The sequence below is a fragment of the Armigeres subalbatus genome, chromosome 3 (assembly GCF_024139115.2).
Source record: "Armigeres subalbatus isolate Guangzhou_Male chromosome 3, GZ_Asu_2, whole genome shotgun sequence".
NCBI lineage: Eukaryota > Metazoa > Arthropoda > Insecta > Diptera > Culicidae > Armigeres > Armigeres subalbatus.
The window spans coordinates 28,353,444-28,373,794 of NC_085141.1; the positions used below are offsets into that span (position 1 = coordinate 28,353,444).

General features: G+C 41.4%; 2 protein-coding genes and 1 long non-coding RNA gene across 3 annotated transcripts in view; all 3 read right to left on the reverse strand.

Annotated features, from left to right (window-relative positions):
• Window positions 1–20,351, reverse strand: part of LOC134221546 (uncharacterized) — a 187,399-nt gene that overhangs the window by 139,770 nt on the left and 27,278 nt on the right. The window lies entirely within an intron of this gene.
• Window positions 1–20,351, reverse strand: part of LOC134225014 (uncharacterized) — a 111,499-nt gene that overhangs the window by 17,126 nt on the left and 74,022 nt on the right. The window lies entirely within an intron of this gene.
• LOC134223582 (uncharacterized) lies at window positions 11,230–16,926 on the reverse strand. The gene is made up of 3 exons (XR_009982628.1): window positions 16,241–16,926; window positions 15,911–16,036; window positions 11,230–11,852 (listed from the first exon to the last, which is right to left on the reverse strand). It is a non-coding gene; the product is annotated as an uncharacterized LOC134223582 (long non-coding RNA).

The following is a 20,351-nucleotide window of genomic DNA, read 5'->3' on the forward strand; positions in this document are numbered from 1 at the left end:
TTTGCAATTAACTCTTTCTTTCCATAAACTGTTGGTCCTGAGAAGAACCATTTTTCATTTTCCAATGCGACTTTCCAATAACTAATTGCATCCAAAACGCTTGAAGGCACCTTGCGATGAAACTGTACGACCGCCACTTTATGATTTTTCGCTAAGACTCCAAAATTTGGAATAAATTTTCTGCATAGCCACTGCCACCCACGCCTTCATGCTGCTGTGTCCGCTCCGCTGCATCGAATGTCGAACCGCTCTCTGTAGAATCCCGATCAAAACGGCTCGCGCGCAGAACAGCAGCTTTCTTGTATTTAATAAATTAAGCCCGTTAGCCGCCCCATTGTGAATGATATAAGTGCAAATAAAATGTGCACTCATAACAATTAATGAAGGGGCGGGGCTAATGGAATGACTTCATTAGATATAAGAAAGCTGGTTTTCGGCGCACGCAGACAATATCGGAGAATGTTTATTGCCACTACATTATTGCAAGCGGGAAAAAATGCAAAAAATAAGAAGAGATTTTAAAAAAATAGGTTTTACGTAAAACAAATCAAAACAAGGCACGTTACATTTTTAGCGAAGAGTCCTATAGTTGGAAAATGTATCACAAATGAAAAAACAATTGTTTTGCACTTTTTTTTTCCCAAGCAATATAAGAAAGGCGAAGTATTTTTCACGCTAATCACGCCATAATCTAACACATGAGATTCAAAATAATTATTACCAATGGGAAAAAGTATATCTTTGCCGTCATTTTTCAACGAATTATAACTGAAAATCCATCTTCTACTCGAAACTTACGATCTGTTCGTAAAAAGCCGTTCTCGCCACTTGATGATTTTTCGCTAAGCCTCCAAAGGGTGAAATAATTTTTCAGCCTTGCCACACTGCCACGCTCCTTCGTGCTGCTGTGTCCGCTCCGCTGCATCGAATGTCGAACCGCTCTCTGTAGAATCCCGATCAAAATGGCTCGCGCGCGCCGAACAGCAGCTTTCTTGTATTTAATAAATTAAGCCCGTTAGTCCCGCCCCTTTGTGATCTGATATAGGTGTAAATATAATGTGCACTCATAACGATTAATAAAAGAGCGGGGCGAATGGAATTATTTCATTAGATATAAGAAAGCTGCTTTTCGGCGCGCGCGAGCCATTTCGATCGGGATTCCGCAGACAACGGACCCGACAACGCAGAATGACAAATTCTAAGAATCCTATGAAATTTTCTCGATTCTGAATTTGGTTATGAGATGTTGTTTATCTTAGATGCGTATTGTTACGAGGAATAACAGCAGAAATTTCATTCAAGAAGAAGTTTCTCCATATTACCAAACATTATCTCTTGGCATCTGTCTGTCCGAGCGATGTTCACCGATGGGTGGTTGCTGTAGAAAGTTTCCACTGTGGTGGCGTCTTCATTGATTTTATACAAAAGAGGGTTGATCCGACTATCCGAAATAAACTTTCTTCAAAGTGCAAAACTCAATCGTAAATAGCGAATTTGATAGCGCGTTGGAGGGAGATGATGTAGTGAATTTTAATGGATGGAATCACTAACAGCAACCAAGTTACCACGCCAAACCCGATGCCACCAAAACAGTCCATTTTCGCAATTAACTTTTTCTTTTCATGAAATGTTGGTCCTGAGAAGAACCAATTTTCTTTTCCCAATGTTCCTTTCCAACTAACTGACACCACAATTTGTAATAAATTTTCAGCATCGGCATTGGCGGTGCGGGATCGCCACAGTGCTATTTTCATGGTCAACCTTTTCTTCATATGAAATTCTGGTTCGTTGAGGTTGAATGATCTGCAGCAACACATCGAGCACAACCACCAATACGATGGATTTTCTTTGAAAATGTTATTAGCACCTCCGTGATGCTGTGTCCGCTCCGCTACGATGGCTTTGATGCGTCTGCTATGCGTAAAATCTTGTTCAAACCCGCAAGTGATTGATTTTTGATGTCTGTACTAGTGATGCATGTACGTGATTGGTTAGTTTACCTATTTCTAAATATTTTATCAATTATCAATAATAAATAGTTAAAAATCAGTATTTTCAAATAAATGAAAAGAAGCGTTGACTCATCCTTGATCGAATGGTCCAAAAAATTGAAAATCCATAGAGAAACGGCTTAGATATTAAAGTTTAAAGTCTATCATATTTTCGTGACGGTCCCCGATTTTCGCAATCGTAAAGTGTATCCCAATATAGAAAACACAGACGTAGTCCTACGTCAAAAAAACCCTACTGGGACTCAGAAAATCTTATAACTTGAAACCAATAATGAATGGGGAATCCGACGATTTTTTTTTTGCGAGATGATGTTCATAGGTCATAGTATGTTATATTAGAGTGGGGCATCATGGTCTTTTTTTTCAAATCATTGTTTTTTTTTTGAAGCCATTCGGGGTCCCGAACAACTGTGCAGAATTTGGGCCCGATTGGTTGCTCCATCGCTTTCCGCATCGCGTTTAGAGTTTGTATGGGAATTAGTATGGGAAAACGCAAGTTTTTGCATTTTTCCTCCTCGTTTCAGATTATCGTAAACCAAGTGGCACATTGCGTTAAAGTATAACCCAAAAAATGCCGAAGAACTTTGCTGAAGGAGGTACATTGCTAAAACGTTATCTTAAAATTATCGATCTTATAGGGCTGAGGAGTTAACTAGAGTTATTCGGAATCATTTCTCAATGTAAAAATCCGGAGAATAAGGAAGAAGGGTTTTGCTTTTTAAAAGTCTGCCCGATACTGCGGCAGAAACATTGATTTCTTGCACACGGTTTGAACAATCCGTCTTCGAATCGTTATAATATTTTTTGTAGAATAGAACACAACGTGTCTCCAGGAGGGATTCCTGGAAGAACTCTGCGAGGAATTCCTGAAATTATTCCAGAACGTGTTCTAAAAGGAAGTCCTGTAGGAACTCCATGATCAATTCCTGGAGTAACTCCAGGAGGATTTCCTGGAGGAACTTCTGAAATAATCGCAGGAGAAATATTTTGAGGAGCTCAAAAAAAAAAGTCATGAAGGAGTTCCTGGATGAACTCCAAGAGCAACTTTCCTGGAAGAACTCTTGAAGAAACTGTAAGGGGAATTGCTGGATGTCTTCCAGGAGGAATTCCTGGAGGAGCTTCAGGAGAAGTTCCTTAATGAACTCCAGGAGGAATTCATAGAGGAACTCCAGGAATAATTTTTGAAGGAGCTCCAGGAGTAACTTAAGAAGGAATTTCTGGAGAAACTCCAGGAGGAATTCCTGATAAACTCCTGGAGGATCACCAGGAGCAATTCCTGGAGGAACTCCAGAAGGAATTCCCAGAGAAACTGAATATCAGGAGAAATTCCTGAAGGAACAGCAGGATGAATTCCTGGAGGAACCCCAGGATAAATTTTCAGAGGAACTTCAGTATGAATTTTTGGACAAATTTCAGGATGAATTTTTGGAGAATCTCCAGAATTCTGGAGGTGGAATTGAACTCCAGGATGAATTTCTGTAAATACTCCAAGTTCACCTAAAAAAATACCAGGAGGAAATCCTGAAGGAACTCCAGAAGAAATCACCGGATTCATTCCTGAAAGAATTTCAGAAAGAGCTCCAGGAGGAATTTCTGGAGGAACTACGAGATAAATGGAACTTCTAAAAAAATCAAAAAAAGAAGTACTCAAGTAAAAAATCTTGGAGGAGTTCCTGGTTAACTTCAAGAGCAATTCCTGGAAGAACTCCAGAAGAAACTGTAGGAGGAATTGCTGCAGGAACTCCAGGGATAATTCCCGAAAGAGCTTCAAGGAGAATTTCTGGAGGGACTTCAAGAGGGATTGCTAGAGGAACTCCAGGAGGTTTTCTTGGACAACTCTAGGAGAAGTTCCTCGAGGTACTCCAGGAGTGACTCTTGAATCAACTACAGGAGGAATTCCTAGGTTTATTCCAAGATGAATTCCTGGATAAATTTCGAGTTATGGAACTCCACGGCGAATTTTGGGTGTTAAGGATTTTTTGGTCTTTCCAGAAGTCATCTTTGGTCCAAATCCGCCGTCTTTTTGTGGCCTGTTCTTCTGCCTCGTCTGCGCACGCCGCTTTAATGACTATTGCCAAGACACATTCGAAAAAATCGTCCATAGTAATCGGAAACGACAGAAACACAACGTGAATCGCAGAATCAAACGCGTTAATTTTCGGAAATTTCGTGGGAAATAAACAAAAACATCAGGGCAAGCACAAAGTCACTAGGGTTTGCTGATGGACTAACGTGGAGGGAGGTGGTAAATATTGTACAGCATGTCGGAGCGTGCACACTTAACTCATTTCACCGTATTCGGTAAATTTTACCGAAATCTCAACAGCAGAACTGTTCGGTAATTTATTTTACAGATTTTTTGTAACTTTTTCCATTGTTCAACTGTCAAAATCACCGAAAATCAGTAAAACTATTTACCGAACAGTTCTGCTGTTGAGATTTCGGTAAAATTTTACCGAATTCGGCGATTTATTTTAAGTGTGTGTGTGTGTGTGTGTGTGTGTGTGTGTGTGTGTGTGTGTGTGTGTGTGTGTGTGTGTGTGTGTGTGTGTGTGTGTGTGTGTGTGTGTGTGTGTGTGTGTGTGTGTGAAGCCGCTTAGGGGACATATAAAGCTATGGTCTTCTAAGGGCTCCTAAAGAAACTGAGGTACACAAAACGACAATCATCCAGAGGAAGACTCACAAACTGTTGGAGTATTCGAGCGAATCGTGCATCTCTGACAAAGCCTTAATAAAAATTTGGTGCTTCTCAAAATGCGAGACACCACAATAAAAAGTTTTAATAATACCTGTTATCAATTTTGACCCAATATAACCTGGAAGCTAATCTGCCGCTAACCGCAAGTCGAGCACATCTGTATATGGAGGCCCATATACAGATGTGCTCGACTTGCGGTTAGCGGCAGTAATGTAATCAGTGAGTATGCCGGTGAATGACTTCACAAAATTGCGGCTAACTATTCAACAAACTATAGATGACTCACTTGCAATAAACGAAAATCTAGCTGAATACTAAAAATCATCTCATGGGCAAAAGAAAGATTCTCCTTGCACTTTCTCTTTTGATACCACAAAGCTTCTACTTAAGTTTCCGCGGATATCATTGCACAAATAGAATTCTCACAGTAGAATTCTATTGCGTGCTGAAGTAGCGAAGTAAAGAAGAATTACGTGTTGTCTTTAGTAAAAGCAAGTATTGACTGACCAATAAAACTGAACATAGTGCAAAAACGATAATAAAAAAGTTTCATCAGGTTGAAACGAGTATGCTGATTTACTCAAAGCTTTTGTGTTTCCATCCTAACATTGATTGGATTTGTCATCAACATTCGACCACACTGTAAAATAAAAAAAAACGCATTTAAAAATCATCTACCTTCATACCAACCAACCAATGCGCAGCAATTTCCAGCCTTCTGCATGGCAAATATTCATTAAAATAAAATACAATAAAACAGAAATAATCCAACCGGCACTATGGGCGACAATCGCCCGTTCCGTCCGGCGGCCGGTGGCGATCACCACATCTGCGTCTGCATAAATATTGTTGTACGTGCCAGCCATACGTTCACTGCTTTCCTACAGCTGGTTCTATAACTGTAGTCGCGCGTACATACGCTTTCGCGATTTCACGTGTTTTCGTTCTTTTACTGCAACCAGCAGCAACCAACAGTGTAGTCATTTTTAGATTTATTTCTGCGTAAATACTACAGAATTCGACATTATTTACTACGATATTTTTTCACGATGTATCTACAAACATGCATATTTAATAAAAATCGGATTAGAATACATTCACTGTATTAGATATTATCTCGCCTGTTTGTCTTTGTAATAGTGGATCCCAAGTATCCGAACAAACTACTGTGCATATGCCAGATTGAATGGCATCGACAGAACACTGATTTTTTTATTGTGTTCTCCGACTACCCACTTAAATACACGTTTCTTATAAATTATAACCAAATCTTTGAGAAAGGTATCTTGTATTATAACTTTTTTATCCTCAGACACATCCAATACATTTTACAGACATTTCAAGTTGTTGAAGCAGTGACCCATTACCTCCCCCTAATTGACCCACTGTCACCCACCGGAAATGATATGTAACGACGGATACTCCCGAATGGGATTCCATCACATCAGTCCTTTTTTAATTAGATTTGCAGGGATTACTATTATATTGAGTAGAATTTTACTTCTCTTTGCTGGCATCCAAAAATTCTATATATTTTTATCTTCAAATTCCAGCATGTCTGATCAAAAACCCTCTTTTCTTTCTTGAACATTGTTATCAATAGCAGCACGTTTGTTTTACGAAATTTCTTCGCGTCAAGCTATACTCGAACCGACATTTATTGGTAAAATTGGGCAATTGAAGCCACCGCCTAGTAAAATTACTTAAATTTTATCGTATGCGGTAAATGTCGTAAGAAAGCGTGTTGTACATGGTGCAGCCTATCATAAAAAGTTACCTCTATTTCGCCCTGGACGATAGAAAGTTGAGCACCGTCGCCCCTCGACAGGGTCCGTAAAAACAGGAAATTACGCCAGTCAGCATCAATGGCAGTGGACTATGCGCGCGGAGGTTCCGTTGCGACGCGAGTCTCACTCGGGTCTCGTTTATTATTCAAAAAGCGCAGCAACCACTCGAAACGCGACAATATTCACGATTTACACTCTTTTCCCTCCGTGCGTCCTCGCCCGTCCACTCTGCACCGACTGCGGCACATTCGCGAAAACTTTTACAACTCACTTGTGCAACTCGCACACGCAACCAACAGTTTCTAATTTTATCCACCACTCTGGCTGGAGTGCCATAAGACGAACGACACTCTTAGGAGTGCAACTTTTCGACAGTATAGATGCACTGTCCCCACGCAATAGTGAACACTCGTGCAGATTCTTGCCTCTTCCAACAGCCCTGCAATGGAATTTGATGTTTCCTGCGAGCTCAAATACGACGACAACGTCAACACAACAACAACCCCCACGCCTGATCGACGCGAGCACATTCAACAATAACAATAAAACAAGATCCGCCAACTCCCCCGCTTACCGCGACACTCACAAAAATGCAGAGGCCTGTAGAAGCTAGTGCTGCGATCACCCTGAAAACAAAACCGCGCCCGACATCACCGTGAGCAGTGAGAGAACTGAATTGAATCAAATTTACAATCGAAACTCCAGCCGAGTAGGACCGGAAACCTCGGATTGATTTTGGCGCTCTCCAGATTTTATGAGGGATTCCCTTTTGCGGTGTTCACTGCCGAGCGATTAACAATTCTCCTAACCTCTCTCCCAAAAGAGAACGGCTCTCTCGGTACGAACTTCAGTTGAATTAAATTTTGTATATACGAAAACGTCCCTTGATTTTCCATCTTATTTCCATCCATAACACTTTCAAATTGCGAGGGTCCGCGATCAATACCGCGAGTTCTCGCGATCGCACAGCCGCGCGCCAGTAAGCAGCATTACAGTCTGGGCAGTGCCAGTGTTACAAAAAGAGAAACGATCGCTACTGGTGGGACTGAGATGCGCTTTAGCCAGATGCAGATGCGCTTGTATTATATGGCCCGTAAGCTACCGAACAGAAGCCTATGTAGTTGGTGTCAAAATTAAACGTATATCGACATTTGGGAGGGCCGCATTTTTTATGTGATTTAAAAAAATGTAACTAGAATTTTCGTAGAATAAATAATAAATAACTCCGTTTTGTCATTGATTGTACAATGTACATACATATGTAAATGCCTGTAATAAGAATCGCTTTCCAAATAAATCCTCCATAATAAACCAGCCTAATCCATCTAGCAGTGATGATGTCTTTCCGATACAATCGTTACACTTCGCTTTAGTGTGAAACATTACAACCAGGGCATGCAGACCCTGAAACCATGGGAACAACCATGGGATCATGAAGGCGACTACTTCAGTAGGATTCAACGGTAATCGCAAGGGGGACCCAACAGCAATGACTACCCAACAACCATTGAAGACAGAAAAGGCGCTTATACAGCTAAAAATAGCCTTTTTCGGCTAGGAAATAAGCTTCTTCAGCTTGAATTGTTTGTTGGGAAGTTCTTCAAATTTATTCGATGTAGGAACAGCAAGCGTGGTAAACCGCGAACCTTTTTGAGAAGAAGGGTTTAATGAGGTCTCCTCCCAATAGGGTGGAGAGTGTACTAGCGAAGGTTTCCCCGGTGGTGAGAGGCGATGACCCGGCTAATAACACACTCGGCGGGTCACTGCCCGGATTGCGGGTGGTCGTCAAGCAGCTCGACGATATAATCAAGTTAACGAGCACGCGGAAAACATCAGTAAAGACCTAAAACGGCTCCACCCCACTTCCCCGAATGTCATTACCCGGAAGGCTACTACCCCGAATGGGACAGTACCCCGAAAACCATTACCCCGAATAGGACACTATCCCGAAATCCATTACGCCGCAAAGCCATTACCTCGAAAACATTTCGAATCTGCAGTATTCCATTATTATGTTTAAAATTTTAGAGCTACCGTCGTCGGGGGTGACAATGGGTCAAATGAGGGTGAGAATGGGTCACTGTTTCAACTACTTAGAATGCTTGTAGAATGGATTGAATGTATCTGAGGGCAAGAAAACTTAAATATAAGAGACCTTTTTGAACCATTTTGCTTTACGACCTTCAGGCTGCCGGTGAGAGCGATGACCCATTCTCACCCCTCAGACCCAAGCCAAGGGAGGATGGAATTTGTTTTCATCGAGAAACGTTTCCAGATGAAAACAAATGCGCTTCTTATGCGCTTGAAAGAGAAAGATAATTATGTCATGTATGGCCAATTTCTTTACCTCCGCTTAAGCTTTAAACCAGGTTTAAACGTATGCGTAAGCATCGCTTAAGAGTTAAGTGAAGGTGAAGAAATTGGCCCTTACTGGGAGAAATGTCACTTTTCCGTACTGAATAATGGTACGGAATATTTTTCCGCACACGGAAAAACTAAACTACCCGAAAGTGAGTTCAATCCACACAACTTCGCACTTCCGTACGGGAAGCCACATTTGAGTAAATGGGTTTGAAGTAGTTTGCCTTTACTCCCGTATAGAACTGGGTTCGATGCATTGTTTGCTCCATTATTTTTGACAACAGAAGAAAGAGAGGATGATAGAGAAGATAAAAACTAGTTCAAAAGTAAGTTTAAAAATACTCAACGTTGGGAACTTTTTTTCTTCCGTGTAAGGAAAAGTGACAGCTCCATTTAATTTACCCAGCAGGCGTTATTAGCGTCACATTTTCTCTACTGGTCAGATCCGTACTGCTCATGAAATTTCTGTAGCAGAATCATTCCGTGCAGTGGCGTAGCCAGAAAATTGAGCGGGGGGGAGGGGTTTCTGAACATTTTTTTCTTCGACAAAAAAATTTTGTCTTTGGGGAGGGGTTTTATGTCCAAAACCACCCCCCTGGCAACGCCACTGATTCCGTGACCATTCCGTATCCTATCTATTTGCACAGTACTTTTCAGTACAAGCATTAAAGTTTCTTTATTGATCGACATCAAAAACTTTTCGATACCAATTGAAAATTACAAAAAAAAATAATCAAAGTACCCCGCCTATTGGCGGTCTTGGGCGTTAGAGGGTTAAACTGTTCTTCTACCCCACTTGAAAAAGTACTACTCTACTAAATGGAGTAAGAGAGCCTTCTTTCTATAAAACGCGTCCGGTATAAGGCACACATAGGAAATAATGCTTTTCTTAAATGAACGCGTTTGCCCAGTGTAACTCGAACAGAGGAGATGATGGCTTCTTCAAATGAACGAGTTTCCCCGGTATAAGGCAGACAGAGGAGATGATTTAAATGGACGCGTTTGCCCTATATAAGGCGAACAGAGATGATGCATTCTTTGAGTCAACAGACTTCCCAAAGACAAACAAGATCTTTCTCTCTCTTTCTCATACACACCCACTTACTCACTCACTTCCTCTGCCTCACTAATTATTACTCACGCACCCACTCTTACTCACTCGTCCACTCTTACTCACTCACCCACTTTAACTCACTCATTTACACTCAATCACTCGTTCTCGCTTTCGCGCTCACTTTTACTCACTCACCCTTACTCGCTCACACACTCTTAGTCACTCACTCACTCTCACTAGCTCACTTACTAACTCACTCACTTTTATTCATGCACTCCTTGCTACTTACTTACTCACTCTTACTCACTCACTCCCTCTTATTCACTCAATCACTCACTCTTACTCAAGAAAATTATTTTGAGCTTTTTAGTGGAATGTTTTCACCTGTCATAAGACGAGTTTAAACAATCCCATTGAATTCCACCACTTAATTGTATCCTGACAGATACGTATTTCGACCTCAACAGTAAGGCCGTCTTCAGTGTCTTGTACTTGACTCAACTTCTCTTTTACTTACTCACTCACTCACTCACTCTTACTTACTCACTCACTCCTACTCACTCACTCACTCACTCACTCTTACTCACTCGCTTATTCATTCCACTAACTCATTTTTACTAGCTCACTCACTCTTATTCGCTTATTCTCTTACTTATTCAGTCACTCTTACTCACTCAATTTAATTCATGCACTAACTCTTAGCATTAGCATTGAGCAATTCGCACAAATTCGTAGGTGGTACAAGCCTGGACAATTGTATGAGAGTAGCATCACTGGGGTCTCCAGTAGCCTTGCGAGCAAAGGCGTAGGATTGCCAATCCTGAGATGGCGAGTTCGATTCTCGGTCCGGTCTAGGATGTTTTCGGGCTGGAAACTTTCACGACACCCTGGGGCATAGTGTATCCATTGTACTTGCCACACAAGATACATATTCATGCAATGGCGGGCATAGAAAAGCTTTCAATTAATAACTGAGGAAATGCTAATAGAATACTAAGTTGAAAAGCAGGCCAAGTTCCAGTTGGAATGTTATCCGTGTTATCCGTTGAATCCGTTACCACAGATATTGATATTTGACTAATCCCTATCTCTTACATCGAATCAATGTACTCTCCAATAGTCGAGATCTGTCCTGGCCACGTCCTTGCGAATGCTGAGGTAGGGAAAGGATGGTTAGTTGGACACCTATTTAAGAAAGATGCAGGTCCCACGACCTCTCAAAGGTGCCACGGGGTTTAGGAATTGTTAGTGTGGAAGGTTATAACAGTGGGAATAGTGTTTGGTAGAACGTGAAACATGAAAAGAAAAGACGTCTAGCTTGGTCGGTGGTCCAGATGAAAAGAGAACGAGTGTTTATTCACTGTTTATCTCGAGAGCTCGAGGTGTTACATCAGTTACATTGTTTGACGTTTTATCAAGGTGTTTTAACTTAAGGTATGTACAATTATTAGGTGTTTGGTGTGGGTGACACAACAGCTGTCCCCCCTTGAAATTAATACAATAGTATTCATATAAAAAATCAGAACTTGAAATTATCAAATATAAACAAAATTCATTCGAACAATTCACTTTAAAAAAATTCATCACATCGAATTTCACTAAGAATAATCGAATTCCGGATCTTCCTTTCGCTGGCGAATCCTCTTCGATCGCCGTAGACACACGTTCGGCAAGTCTGCCGAAGTCGCGTTTCGTTTTCTGGCCTTTGCCGAAACCATAGGGAATCCCCTGAATGGTTCTTCATCAGAGCCGCTTCCAGCGTTAACTTCTTCCGTGTCCTCTTCGTGTCGTTCTTCAATTCCAGTTCGTTCTTCGACCGTAGCCTCTCTACCACCCGTACCGACTCCTAGCCACACGTTTTGTCTCGGCTGCGGAGTTTGCCCCTTGTAGCACCTAAGCTGACTTCGGTGGGCCATGGTGAGAGCGCTTCCAATTGCTATCTGGAAAGTATTAATAGAAAAACGTTTGAGAAACGTTGCCTTAATCCATTTATTCGGTAAATGATGATGAAAATTTCGATACCATACAGTATCTCCTTCTGTCAGTGTGTCTAAACCGTCATTCGACTTTTTCGGCATATTAGACACATTTTTGTCATCATTTACATCATTTGGAGTCTGCGTTACTTGTAAATAGTTTCTATAGGTCTTTTTTGGATTCAAAAGGTCCAAAATCGTTTTGGTTTGAAAAGAAATATTTTCTCTGAGGGAAATTGCCCATCACTCGATACTATATTATTTCTATAATTCATTAGAAATAAGTTAATCTGATCCTCCAAATCAATATCTTGCAAGTCTGGTTCTAAAAGAAACTTTTTCAATACTGTTTTAACGGTTCTCACCAGCCGTTCCGCCTGCCCATTACTTGAGGGATTATAGGCTGGACTTTTCAATACTTTTATTCCCTGTTTTTCAAGAAATGCTGTGAATGAGAATGAATTGAATGGAGGACCACCGTCCGATACCAGTACATCTGGTAAACCAAATCTAGCAAAATAAGCTACCAATTTCTTCACCACTTTTGCACAATCCGTGCCCCTCTTCATCCATTCTACTTCCAACCACTTTGAGAATGAATCAACAATCAGTAGAAAAGTGTGGTGAGAAAAATAAAAGAAGTCAATGTGAACTCGGCTGAAGGGTCTTGTTGTAGGTTTCCAGTTGGATAAAAGTTTTGTTTTTGGTACTATTACCATACTTCCACACACATCACAATTCGATACATACTTCTCAATGTCTTTATTAATGCCAAACCAGTACACTTGCCTTCTTGCCAATTGTTTCATTTTAACTATTCCTGCGTGGTTGGCGTGTAAAAGCTTCAAAATTCCGTTTTGCATTTTATGTGGAATTACCACCCTGTTCTGGTACAAAATGCACCCTTCAACAATTTCTAAATCAGCTTGATTTGCAAAAACGTCCATTAGACATTTATCTAGCTTTTTTGGCCATCCATCACGCAAATATTTCATAAGTTGTTGTAAAAACTCGTCGTCCTTTGTCCATTTGGCAATCAAAACAAAATCAATGGGTAATTCATCACCAAAGTTTATACTTTTTATAAATTCATGATCTAACTCAATAGGAACCTTCTGTTCTAATGGGAATCTCGAACAAAAATCCGCGTTTCCCATTTTTGCAGAAGGTCTGTACCGTATTTCAAAATCGTAAATCGAGAGTTCAAGTATGTATCGTTGGAGTCTTGTTACAAATATGGAATTTTTCCCTTCTTTGCCGAAAATCCCTATCAATGGTTTGTGATCAGTATAAGCAATGAACCTTTGCCCATATAAATATTTATGGAATTTTTTAATAGTACAAACCAAGGCCAAAGCTTCTAGATGAAGAATTGGGTAACCTTTCTGCGCGTCATTTAACGTAAAAGAAGTAAAACTAATAGGCTAATTCGATGCCTTCTATCACATGTGCAATCACTCCTCCTAGACCATAGCCTGAAGCGTCTGTTACTACTACAATGTCTTTTGATGGGTCATAAAATTCTAAAAAATTGGTATTAACCAGTGCGTTTTTGCTTTTTTGGAAAGCTTTTTCACAATTACCATCCCACACAAATTTAGTATTTTTCTTCAATAGTTTATACAAATGGAATAACTTGATAGACATATGGGGCACGAAACGATTATAGTAGTTGATCAAGCCTAAATATGACTTTAGCTCAGTCACATTTCCAGGAACCTTTGCTCTTTGAATTGTTGAAATTTTGTCTGGACTAGGTAGTAACCCATTTTCGCTAAGAATATGGCCCAAATAAGGCAATTCTGACACAAAAAATTTACATTTCTCAACATTTACTTTGATATTTGCATTTGCGAGTCTTTCCAAAACAAGAAACAATTTTTCACGACAAATCTCCAAGTTTTCACCCGCTATGAGTACATCATCAAGATAAACATAAACGTTTATAATACCTTCTAAAATTTGATCCATAACCTGTTGGAAAATCGACGCACTTGAGGAAGCCCCCTGGGGTAAACGATTATAGGTGAACAATCCCTTGATTGTGTTGATCACCATAAATTTCTTGGAACGTTCAGTCAATGCTAGCTGTGTATAAGCTCCCTCCAGGTCTAGCGTACAAAAAACTTTACAATTTGCCAATTTAGCGAACAAGTCGGCTGCCAAAGGTAAAGGGTAAGTATTTGGTATTAAAACTTTATTTATTGAAACTTTACAATCAATTACGAGTCTTATTTCATTATTTTTTTTCATAACTACAACCACTGGTGATGCCCATTCACTGGTCTTCACCGGTGTAATCACATTTTCTTTTTCTAGTTTTGTCAAATAATCCAGGACTTTTCCCCTCAACCTCATAGGCCCTTTTAAAAATAGGGACATCACTTTTTAACACCAAATCAGCCTCAAAATCTTTAATGGGCGTTGAAAAATTTTTCATAAAAACTTTCGCAAATTTGCTTTTAATTTCCCCAATAATACACTCTTTGTCCGTTGAATCTACCCTGTTTACCATTTGATCACTAAGAAAATTGTTCCTCCATTGAGGAAAGAAAACATCAAGCCAATTTCGGCCAAACAAGGGGATAAATTTAAAATCTGTGTCTAAAATTAAAAGATTTAATTTCATTTTCAATCCATTTAGATTTACTAAAGCATTTGTTTCCCCTTCAATTTTTAGTTTTGACCCATTGACAACTAGCAGTTGCTTCTCACTCATGGTTAAAGGCTTTTTGAATAACGAAAAATATTGAGATTTTCCCATAACGGTTACACTAGAACCACAATCAACCTCCATTTGCACCAAACGATCATCAATTGAGACATTTATAAGACATGGTTCACTTATTTTATTAAGAGACGCAACACACATACACTGCAAATCACCTGAATTCCATTCATCATCATCGCTGTCATTGTCAGCTCCCTGAAACGTCGACATTCTGCCCATTAAAGTGCTCAGGTCTTTCTCGGCGCTCGTACCCGGTTTCGCAACATCCACGAACTTTACTGCATCCCTTTTCATGTTCTTTAACCTAAAACATTTCCTTTTTATGTGTCCTTTGACCCCACAAAAATCGCACGTCATATTAGAGTAGTCTGTCCTACGTCTGTCATTGTTCCGGTAATTGAATCTAATTGTCTTTTGTGCATGATTGTTGTAATCTTGGGTACGTCTTATGTTACTGTATGGTTGTGTATTCCGGTTGTTTTGTCTGTAGGGCTGGAAACCTAATCTTTCCCTAACTGGTATCCGAACTTGATTTGGGCGCTCCGGTGTTCCCACCGGACTGTCCCTTGCCGTATTATAAACCTGAAGCAGTTGATTTATCCGAGAACCCTGAGGAAACCCCGTGTTAATAGTTTTCGCATTGTCTTTTGCTATATTCCATGTTGTAATGAATTTGTCCATAGATTCAAGGGTTAAGTTTTCTTCATTCAGAAGCCTTTGCTTCAATGCCTCATCTCTAAGTCCATGCAGAATTCTGTCTTGAATAGCAATGTCCTTAAACCCGCCAAAACCGCAGAATTCCGCTTGGAGTTTTACCGCCAAGACGAAATCCTCGGCTGACTCATCTGGTTGTTGGACGCGATGACTAAACCGGAATCGCTGAACTAAATCTGGTTCGGTTTTGTCGAACCTTTGTTTCAACTTATTTACAATTTCAGCGTAATTAACTGTCGCTAATGTTCCTTGCTGAAACACTAGTTTTAACTGGGAATAAACATAGGGTCCACACAAATTCATGAAATGCGACTTTTTTTGTACTTCTGACAATTCATTTGCCTCAAAAGAAAATTGCAGACGGTCAACCCAGTCTGAGAAGGAAGTTCCCTTGCGGTATGGTTCAATACTAGAAGCCATGCCGCCTGGGATTTGATTTGCAAACATGTTTAATTCTTTACAAAAGAAATAAAATGAATAAAAGAAATAAAATGAACAAAATAAATAAAATGAACAAAAGAAATATAAATATTCTTCAATTATAGGCTCGCGCAATAAAAAGATCAAAACGACTTACCCGTTCAGATGCTATTGGCTTTTGCCTAGGCCTTTGCCCGTGCCGACAATTGTCGCAGTTACCCTACACTGTGTTCTCCGAAAAACGACGTGACACTGATTTCCTACCGCGGAACTCCACCACTGCCTATCATTTGAAGGATGAAAAGGAATAATATTAATATCTTTTATAAAACAAATGTTTAACAATTAGTAATAACCACCAAGGATCTTTTATCCTTTTGTATTGAGAACAATAGGTACATGCAATCGAAGAATCACGTGGAATTATCCACCTCACAAAAGGCTTTGTTATCACTAAAAGAGCACTTTTAACACCTTTTTTTCTTACCGACCTTTCGACGACAACGGTTTTTTTCTCCTCCGCAAAAACGTACGATGTTAAGCAAAACCAGCTACCACTGACTTGGTTATTCGGCGCCTTTGAAAACCAATTTGCAGATACAGTCCGCACCTCTCGCTATTGTTTGCCGCCGTTGCCGTTGCAGCAGGAAATTTCTCGAACAGATGTACAATTTTCGTCGTGTGGCTAGCTAATACCGTCGTTTCCGTCGTCGCAACGGCCAGATTCCGTCTTGTATGCCGTGATTGCTGCCCTTGGCGTGCACCGAACAGAATTTTCAGCAAACGCTTCACTTGCACTTTTACAAAATGCCGGCTAATCCCGTTACCACAAGCTGCCGTCGACGTGCTTTTGCGTACCCGTTGTCGTTGATAAAAATCACACCCGTACTCGTAAAAGTGCCGCTTTGCGGTAACCCTTCAAACACACTTAAGCACTGCAATAAAGTCTATCTGTTGCCGTAGTATAGCAAAAACAGTAATCGTTTACTTAAACGGATTTAGCTTTTACTAATTATTCACTAGTCACTGTAAAAGTTTTCCCTCGTCGCCACTTGAAAAGAAAAGACGTCTAGCTTGGTCGGTGGTCCAGATGAAAAGAGAACGAGTGTTTATTCACTGTTTATCTCGAGAGCTCGAGGTGTTACATCAGTTACATTGTTTGACGTTTTATCAAGGTGTTTTAACTTAAGGTATGTACAATTATTAGGTGTTTGGTGTGGGTGACACAACAAAACACAGAACGAACAATGATAGTAATTCAAAGTAGGAAAGGGACGAGCATGGAGTTGAACCCACGACCTCCGGCTTATAAGGCAGAAGCGGTAGCCACTAGACCACCGAGCTCGTCTTATTCATGCACTAACTCTTACTCATTTACTCACACGCTCCTACTCACTCACTCTCACACTCACTTTTACTCACTTATTCACTCTTGCTCATTCACTCACTCTGACTCACTCACTCACTCTTACTCATTCGCTCACTCCCTTTTACTCCCTCATTCATTCTCTCTTACTCATTTACTCACTCTTACTCATTCCTTAACTCTTACTTACTCACTCTTACCACTCATTCGATTCTGAGATTAAGACCATCCAGAATCCGTTGCTTTTACTACAGCGACCTAGGAACAACTTCAACCTTGATGCTCTTGTTGCCATGCTGACGTGAACCCTTCCCCTACCCTTCAGGACTCTTGAAGGGTGCCAGATACGAAGTGGAACGGGATTTTACGGAGTACGAAGTCCTATACTGCATTGAAACAGTTCCAGGCTATTATGAATTCTGAATAAACCTTTATTGAAAATATTTTTAATAAACTTAAAATAAACACTAATTCGGGGTAGTGTCCCATTAAGGGTAATGGCGTTCGGGGTAGTGGCTTTTGGGGTAATGACATTATGGGTAATGGAATTATGAGTAGTGTCGTAGAGTCCGAGAGATTTCGACCTAGTAAGACGACTTCTCGGACTAAGAAAATAGCGAAAGGCACCAACACGATGCGAGTTGCCGGGCTTCAATAGGACTTTGATCAGTATGTGCCATTGGCACAACGGACCGAAAATCCCTAGTATGGCGAAGCGTAAGTGGCACGCATCCTGCACTGCAAAGAAACTAAAGGGCAAAAACGAGACCTTATTGGTCAAAACCGACAAGGAAAGGTACACTGAAGTCCTGAAGTCGATCAGAGTGGCCGAGAGAATTTCTACACTGTGAGAAGACGGGCGTAGCGTCAGACGCAACAAGGACGGGGAACTGATCTTGGTGCCAAAACGTGATGCACAATCGAGCTTATAAAACATTTAGCCCAGGAGGTTCGGTATGACTGCGTCTTTTTTTTTCTTGAGCAAGGGTAAACGGAAATCTGCAACCAGACACCTGAGAAGGTACTCAGATAGTGTGGGGATGGGTATGTCATGTAACTCTTACCCGACCCACTAAAACCAAAACCCTTTCGCCAGTCCGTACCCCCGGCCCGCACTTAAGCAATACATCAGGGGGGGACTATTGAGAACGCTCACGCCTATGCTAACGCACTTGACGTCAATACACACAACATCGACTTCAAGGGTGGCTACCTCACCACCCGTCGATCGCAAGCTATGATAGTAACCTAACGGTCCGTATCATAATCTCACGTTGGAGACGAGCACCCCGACAACAACCACCGCGCGTGAACCGCAATGACCTCTATATCTACATACTGAGGTCCCCGCAGCCCACCCGCGACATGTTGGTTGTCGGGGTGAGCAAAGTGTTCACTGCATCACAGGTGCCCTTACTGCACTCGTTGGTTTTGTTCAAGACGTCACCACCGCTGCAGTTTCGACATAATCTGTTGAGATGCTGTGTTCACCGCATTCCATATAGCTTCTTCCCGGCACATCCTCTCGACGAGGTTGTCCGGGGTTGTATCCATACCACTAATAAGCAGCATGGCATTGCGTTCTATCTCGAATCGCGGGCATGCGAACATCACATGCTCTGCCGACTCTACCTCACCTTCACATTCTGGACGCTCCGCAGAATCTGCGAAGCCAAACCTATGTAGGATTTTTTTAAAGCAAACATGTTCAGACAACACCTGTGTTAGGTGCTCCAGCAGCACACATGTCATACAGCTTATGTGTGACCCGATTTAGTCACAATTAGGTTGCTGTAACCAGTTTCATTAGACTTGTGCTGCTTGGGTGGAAGTTGACTTGACCATGCTTCCTATCAACCCAGTTGGACACGTCCGGAATTAGTCTGTGGGTCCAACGACCTTTGACTGCGGTGTCCCATGCTCTTTGCCATTTAAGCAACGAAGCTGCTCTCTTGACACGTCGCACTTGCACCGAGTCCCTTTCGTTGTAGCACTCCACATCTTCCTCTAGGAGTATGTCAATCGGCATCATTCCAGCTATAACGCACACCGCCTCATATGATATGGTGCGATATGCGCTTGCGACACATAGGCACATCAGCCGGTGTACTATGATCATTTTCTTTACATTGTATTGTACGTGGATTTCCCTATTGGACCCGACCGTTCGAAATAGTCGCTCCTTGAACGGTCGTTGAAATCGCCGTTTTCACCTTCACACCCGTCTTCATAGTAAAATCTGTCAAAACTGACAAGTCTACCGAGTGCTTTTTGCTGTTGCCCTCGGACTTCTCTTTCTTTATCCGATGTTTTGACATCTGTTTTGATATACAAAGAGCAAAAAACAAGGTAATCTACCAAACATGTACTGAGTTTGGCAAACCTTGGTGGAAAAGGGAACGTTTGAAATAGGCAAGTGAACCGACCTTCGAATCCATTGGTCGAGTAAATCCACAATACTCGGCTTTTAGTGCTACGGCCCATGCCGGCACGCCATAGCGGATGATAGACAACGCTACGCCAGCTATCAGCCTACGCACTTGACTATGCACCGCCGATCTGTTGGACATCATTCGTGATAAAGATTTTATCGCCAATGAAGCCTGCTGACATGCATAATCGACGTGGCTCGTAAAATTGAGCTTATCGTCGATCATCACACCCAGATGCTTGAGAAACCTCACGGAGTTAACTGTGCAGGTCCCTACTCTCTAGTCCCTAGCTCAACGACCTTGCCGAGCGCTCCTCTTCGGCAGGTTTAGTCATCAACGTCAACAAAACCAAATCGTTGGATGTAAACACGGCGACTCCTTCCAGTTTCACAGTAGCCGGGCAACCAGTGGAGAATGTTGAAAGCTTCCAATATCTTGGTAGCCAAATGGCGTCGGACGGCGGTACCAAGATCGACATAGGCGCACGGATCAAGAAAGCAAGGGCTGCCTTTGCGAGTTTAAGAAATATCTGGAAAAACAGGCAGATAAGTGAACGCACCAAAATACGAATTTTCAACTCTAACGTGAAATCTGTGCTGTTATACGCTAGCGAAACATGGTGTGTATCAGTGGAGAACACTCAACGGCTGCAGGTGTTCATTAACAGATGCCTGCGGTATATAATTCGGGCCTGGTGGCCTCACAACTGGATCTCAAACAATGAGCTCCATCGTCGTTGTCACCAGAGGCCGATAGCAACAGAAATTCGGGATCGGAAGTGGGGCTGGGTCGGCCACACT